We start from the raw sequence: 6951 nt of genomic DNA on the forward strand, positions 1-6951 counted from the left end.
GGGGATCACAGCCAGCACTTAAGAAAATGAAATAAGGAGCATCTAGGTAGCTCAGTCGGACGTCTGGCTCCTGATTTCAGCTCGGGTCATGGGCTTGCAGTTCCTGGGATCCGGCCCCATGTTAGGCTCCAAGCTGACAACACAGAGCCTGTTTGGGATTCTCTTTCTGCCCCTTGCACGTGCTCTCTCTCTCTCTCTCTCTCAAAAAATAAACAAACTTAAAAGAAAATGAAATAAAATAGAAAAGACCAGAGGGCACTAAAGTAGAAAGGATATTGTTTCCTGAACTGTTTGTAGGTAAGGACTAGACTTTAACGCAAAATGTGTTTCTTGCCAAAGGCCAACGTCTAGAAGAGTTTCAGATACACTGGCCTAGAGGGGGAGGAATTGTAATGGAACCTGCAGCTGTGGGAAGGGGCAAGTCCTGGGTTTGAATCCTGGGTCCGTCCCTAGCTCTGCCATCTGGTGTAGGCAGTGACTATAAGTGTCTATTTCTCTTTTTTTAAAAGATGGATAGTAATGTTTTCGAGGACGGATTGTAACAGAAGCTAGGGTGAAGCACAGGGTTTGGCACCACAGTGGGTGCCCAACACCGGGCGGAAGCTGGTGATGTTGTCCCAAGTGTCCAGAGTGACCAGGAGAGGGGGTGGGGCTAGCCCTGGGGCTAGTAGAGGCTTCATAGGAGAGCTGAGCGCCGGACTGAGCTTACGAGATGAATAAAAGCCTGTGAAAGAAAGTGGAGGGCGTAGGGTGACCGTCATCTCTCAGGGAGGGGTACAACAGGAGTGGTGAGGGTTGTCGGGCTGGCTGGCAGGTAGAGCTGGAGGCAGGAGGTGAGCCTGTTGGTGGGTGACATGGGGCCCCGTGAGGAGGGGGTCCTGGAATCACATATGGGGAGTTGGGGCATCCCCAGGATTCATCCGGTACATGGTCAGATGTGCCTTCAGGGTTAGTTCCTTGCTCTGTATACTTATTTCCATGATTTATTGTCAAAAAAACCCTCTCCTCTGGAAACTCAGAGTGGCCCCCAGCTGAGGCCAGGGCTCTTAGTCACATAGCTGCAAGGAATTGAATTCTGCCTGAACTAGGGGCGCCTGGGTGGCTCAGGAGGTTAAGCATCGACTTTGGCTCAGGTCATGATCTTGCGGTCAGTGGGTTCGAGCCCTGCGTCAGGCTCTGTGCTGACAGCTCGGAGCCTGGAGCCTACTTCGGATTCTGTGTCTCCCTCTCTCTCTGCCCCTCCCCTGCTCACACTGTGTCTGTCTGTCTCTCAAAAAGAAACAAACATTAAAAAAAATTAACTTGAGGTTGTGTATATTTTCACAGGTTCAAGAAACATTTGTATTTTCTTCTCTGAAATCTGTGTTCATATCCTTTGTCCTCTTTCTTATTTGCTTGTTGGTTTGTTTTGTTTTTTTTTTTTTCAGATTGATTTGTAGAGCTCTTTATCTATTAGGATAACTAGCCCTGTGTGATATGGATTGCAAATACTGTATTTTTCCTAGACTGCATTTTGACCTTGTTTATGGTGGCTTTGCAGTATTTACTTCTACAGAGCCCAATTTATTAGTTTCATCCTCCCCTTCCCTCCCTCCGCACTCCCTCCTTCCTTCCCTCCCTCCTTCCTTCCCTCCCTCCTCCCTTCCCTCCTTCCTCCCTCCCCCCCCACCCTTCCTTCTCTTTTTCTTTCTTTCACAGCTTCTAAGTTTGCCGCCTTACAAAGTCCTTCCCCACTCAGAGACAATAATAACGATTTCCTATTATTATGCTTCAGAAATATCCGTAAATATGGCAGAAGGAAGTTGGTGCCTCTGAAACTGACCAATAAGAACATGTCTGGTAAAAACCACACAGGAAGCAGAGATTTCAACTTCTGAAGCCAGAAAATGGAGGCAGGTGCAGTCTGGGCAAAGACTGAGTGCAGAAATCAAAGAGATCCCAGCCTGGATCAGCCTGACCTCCCCAGTTCAGGGGCCTAGGTTTTGTCCCAGTTCCAGGCTCTGTCACCCCGAGGACCCGAGGCCCATGATACCAACAGGTGCCATCGACTTCATCTGTAAAATGGGAATGCCATTACCTGCCCCGCCGTGCCTGCCTTGCTGGGTTGCTGGGAGAAACAAACCCGATGAACCAGCCAGACAAGGCCTCGAAGACCTCGAGGGCTGTGTGCGCGCAGCTCCCCCTCCCCAGCATTCAGAATGAACACGTCCAGCCCCGTCAACACCGACGGCTTCAGCACGCCCCAAAGCGCCCTGGCTGGAGCACGCCACGGTCATGTTCGGCCCCCCTTGCCCTACGTCCCCTGCGCCCGAGGACTTGCCAAGACTCGCTGATTCTAAGGCTGACATTTCTCTCGCACGTGGCTTCTCTTTTCTGTTTCCACCGCTGCTGCCACTATTCTGTGTGCATCATTTCCTGGTTCAGCATAATGTCCTCAGTGTCTGGTGGCCACGGCTCCTTGCCTTCCAGACCACAGCCCTCAGCCCTGGCCTGTCCTTGGAGGGGAACTGACCACGTGTTCGGGTCCATTTAAGCACAAATACCGAGGCAGAGAGCGGGTGACTGCCTGCGGGAGGCCACCCCCTGCTTCCCCCTTGCAGACCCCAGCAGGTGGGGAACTGGGCCCTGCTCTAGTCCCGGGGGCGTGGCTATTACGTTAGCCAATCACGTAGGTCCACGCCCCTTGCCAGTGATTGGCTTAGGAACGGGGGTGGGGCACCGTTCCAGCCAATGAGATGTGGCGGGAAGATTGGCCGGGCAATTCTGGCTCGAGGGTGGCTGGCGTGGAGCCCTTCTCCGAGGCTGCGTGTTTGCAGGTGCGCTAGGGACGTCCGCAACCGTGACAGACGTTTTGGGGCTGTGACGGGGCGCGAGCCACGGCCAGCTGGTGGTGGCAGAAAGAGAGAAGGAAGGACCTGCGTGTGTGAGACTGTGAACTGCTGAGCCGATCGCACCTGGACTTGCCCTACCTCGCCCCGAGGCCTACCCGGGATAACAAGCGGGTGACAGGTTCTGCGCACCGGTTTCTGTCGCTGTGGCCACGGCAGTGTCACTGCTGAAGATACTAGGATGGCCTGTAGCAGCGGGACAGGGGGCCTGGCCGGGGCCGAGCCGCCCCGTGGGCACCTCCGGCATGAGGATTCTGCAAGCCTTTGGTGGTGTCAGCCGGTGGGGGGCTCGTCGTGTTGGCCTGGGGGAGGGAGGGTTCGGGTTCGAGCGGTGGCGGCGGAGATGGGAAGGAGGAGGATGGGGGAGGGCCACAGGGACGCTGCTCCTACCCTCCCAATGACCCGCCACCCCCACCCCTGCGCTCTGTCTACAGAGTCCCAATAGGCTGTGGGCCTTGCTGGGGGAGGGTCGGGCCAGGGGTCATGCTCTTGAAACAAGGCGGGAGACCCTGAGCCCAAACCGCGCCAGGCCCCAGCTGCAGGAGAAAGCGGCGGCAGGGGCTGGCTGGGAGGCTGCTGTGACAATTCACGTGGAGACAAGGCGGACGGCCCGGGACAGGGGGCCGCAGGGTGGGAGGGGGGCTGGAGAGGGCCGGGGGTCAGGACGGAGAAGAGCCCACTGAAGCCTCGGGCCCGGAGAATGGCCGCAGAGCCGGAGCCCGTGCGGGGCGGTCTGGGAGTGATGCCACGTCCTGGGGCCAGAGCGGGTCACGAGGGCGGCACACGGGGCAGCAGACAGGGGAGCAGGGCACCCCGACCCCGCCCTCGGCTTAGAAGCGGACGCGGAACAACTACCGGGTCTGGGAGATGGGCCTCCCGTCTAAGCCAAGTCCCCAGCTTCTGGCGGAAGCAGGGGCTGTGGTGACAATGGTGGGTGGAGCCTGGGGGAAGCACCTTGTGAGAATTTGAACACAGCAGTGCTCGCCCAGGTGGGGGTCCTGGTACCTCCGGGTTCCCAGCGGCCCCTTCCACCGGAAGAGGGCGGCAGTGGGGCCCGTGCGCACACCCAGGGACCTGGCGCCCAGGAGGGCGAGTCTGCAGCCCTCTTGCCACCTGCCGCCCTGAGTCCCCCGAGGTTCCACGGGGCCTTTCCACGTTTGCTTCCTCCTTCCCCAGCCCGACAGCCCTGCTCAGACGCCATGGGACGCAGCCCTGCGGGCAGTGACAGGGGGGCCCCTGCAGCTGCGTTCTGTTGCCATGGCAACAAGGTAGGGAAACCGGCCCCGGACCACAGCCCACTCCCCACCCCCCACCTCTGTCATCAGGGCACTGCGGCCCCAGAACGTCCAGGAATTTGAGAGGAAATTTGAGTGGGTGGGAACTTAGAGGCTTGGCGGGAGGACACTGTCCCCCTTCCCTCCTCATCCGTGCCTGCCACCACCTGCCACCAATGTGCAATTTCCCCGTCTCCTTGTGAATTAGCAGCGGCGCCAGAAAGGCGTTCCCACTTCCTGTCAACACACAGGCTTACCGAGAAGAAAATGTCTACTTGAGAGTGGCCTGAAAAATTGACTGATGCTCCCTCCGTCCATGGCCTGACAGGGGCTTGGGGTGCTTTGGTCAACCCGGGCTGCCGTGACTAAACAGCCGGCTGGGCGGCTTTCACCGTAGACAGTCCTCACAGCTGTGGAGGCGGGGCAGGCCAAGTCCAAGGTGCTGGCTGATTCGGCTTCTAGGGAGGCTCTACTCCAGGCTTGCAGGGGACCACCTTCGAGCCGTGGGCTCGCACGGCCTCCCTCGTGCGTGTGCAGAGAAGAGCGTAAGCACGCTCCCAGCTGCCTCACGGGGGTCCCCGCCCTCGGACCTCACCTAGCGCTACTTCCCTTCCCACGGCCACACGTCCACATTCCGTCGGGAGCTTTGACATATGAATTTTGGGGGACACAAATGCTTAGTCCATAACATGGGGCTTGCAGAAGTTGAAAGTGGCCCTTTACCTATCAGGGAACATTTATTTTCTTTTTTCCTTCCTTCACCCTCCCTTCCTTCCTCCCTCCCTCCCTCCCTCCCTTCCTTCTTTCCTTCCTCCTTCCTTCCTTGCTTCCTTCCTTCCTTCCTTCCTCCTTCCATTCCTCCCTCCCTTCCTCCCTCCCTCCCTCCCTTCCTTCCTCCCTCCCTCCCTTCCTTCTTTCCTTCTTCCTTCCTTCCTTCCTTCCTTCCTTCCTTCCTTCCTCCTTCCCTCCTTCCATTCCTCCCTCCCTTCCTCCCTCCCTTCCTCCCTCCCTCCCTCCCTCCCTTCCTTCCTCCCTCCCTCCCTTCCTTCTTTCCTTCCTTCTTCCTTCCTTCCTTCCTTCCTTCCTTCCTTCCTTCCTTCCTCCTTCCCTCCTTCCATTCCTCCCTCCCTTCCTCCCTCCCTCCCCTTCTTCCCTTCCTTCCTTCCTTCTTTCCTTCCTTCTTCCTTCCTTCCTTCCTTCCTCCCTTCCTCCCTCCCTCCCTCCCTTCCTTCCTCCCTTCCTCCCTCTCTCCCTTCCTTCCTCCCTTCCTTCCTCCCTTCCTTCCTTCCTCCCTCCCTTCCTCCCTTCCTTCCTCCCTCCCTCCCTTCCATCTTTCCTTCCTTCTTCCTTCCTTCCTTCGTCCCTTCCTTCCTCCCTCCCTCCCTCCCTTCCTTCCTTCCTTCCTTCCTCCCTCCCTTCCTCCCTTCCTTCCTCCCTCCCTTCCTTCCTCCCTCCCTCCCTTTCTTCCTTCCTCCCTCTGCTCCCTCCCTCCCTGACTCCCTCTGCTCGCTTCCTCCCTCCCTTCCTTCCTTCTTTCCTCCCCTTCCTTTCTTCCTCCCTCCCTTCCTTCCTCCCTTCCTCCCTCTCTCCCTTCCTTCCTCCCTTCCTTCCTTCCTCCCTTCCTTCCTCCCTCCCTCTCTCCCTTCCTTCCTCCCTTCCTTCCTCCCTTCCTTCCTCCCTCCCTCCCTCCCTCCCTTCCTTCCTCCCTCCCTCCGTTCCTTCCTCCCTCCCTCCCTCCCTTCCTTCCTCCCTCCCTCCCTCCCTTCCTTCCTCCCTCCCTCCCTTCCTTCTTTCCTTCCTTCTTCCTTCCTTGCTTCCTTCCTTCCTTCCTTCCTCCTTCCTTTCCTCCCTCCCTTCCTCCCTCCCTCCCTTCCTCCCTTCCTTCCTCCCTCCCTCCCTTCCTTCTTTCCTTCTTCCTTCCTTCCTTCCTTCCTTCCTTCCTTCCTTCCTTCCTCCTTCCCTCCTTCCTTCCTTCCTCCTTCCCTCCTTCCATTCCTCCCTCCCTTCCTCCCTCCCTTCCTTCCTCCCTCCCTCCCTTCCTTCTTTCCTTCCTTCCTCCTTCCCTCCTTCCATTCCTCCCTTCCTTCCTCCCTCCCTCCCTTCTTCCCTTCCTTCCTTCCTTCTTTCCTTCCTTCCTCCTTCCTTCCTTCCATTCCTCCCTCCCTTCCTCCCTCCCTCCCTCCCTTCCTTCCTCCCTCCCTCCCTTCCTTCTTTCCTTCCTTCTTCCTTCCTTCCTTCCTTCCTCCCTTCCTCCCTCCCTCCCTCCCTTCCTTCCTCCCTTCCTCCCTCTCTCCCTTCCTTCCTCCCTTCCTTCCTCCCTTCCTTCCTCCCTTCCTTCCTTCCTTCCTCCTCCCTCCCTCCCTCCCTTCCTTCCTCCCTCCCTCCCTCCCTTCCTTCCTCCCTCCCTCCCTCCCTTCCTTCCTCCCTTCCTTCCTCCCTCCCTCCCTTCCTTCTTTCCTTCCTTCTTCCTTCCTTCCTTCGTCCCTTCCTTCCTCCCTCCCTCCCTTCCTTCCTTCCTTCCTCCCTCCCTCCCTCCCTCCCTTCCTTCTTTCCTTCCTTCTTCCTTCCTTGCTTCCTTCCTTCCTTCCTTCCTCCTTCCATTCCTCCCTCCCTTCCTCCCTCCCTCCCTCCCTTCCTTCCTCCCTCCCTCCCTTCCTTCTTTCCTTCCTCCTTCCTTCCTTCCTTCCTTCCTTCCTTCCTTCCTTCCTCCTTCCCTCCTTCCTTCCTTCCTCCTTCCCTCCTTCCATTCCTCCCTCCCTTCCTCCCTCCCTCCCTCCCTCCCTCCCTTC

The sequence above is a fragment of the Leopardus geoffroyi genome, chromosome B3 (genome assembly GCF_018350155.1).
Source record: "Leopardus geoffroyi isolate Oge1 chromosome B3, O.geoffroyi_Oge1_pat1.0, whole genome shotgun sequence".
Lineage (NCBI taxonomy): Eukaryota > Metazoa > Chordata > Mammalia > Carnivora > Felidae > Leopardus > Leopardus geoffroyi.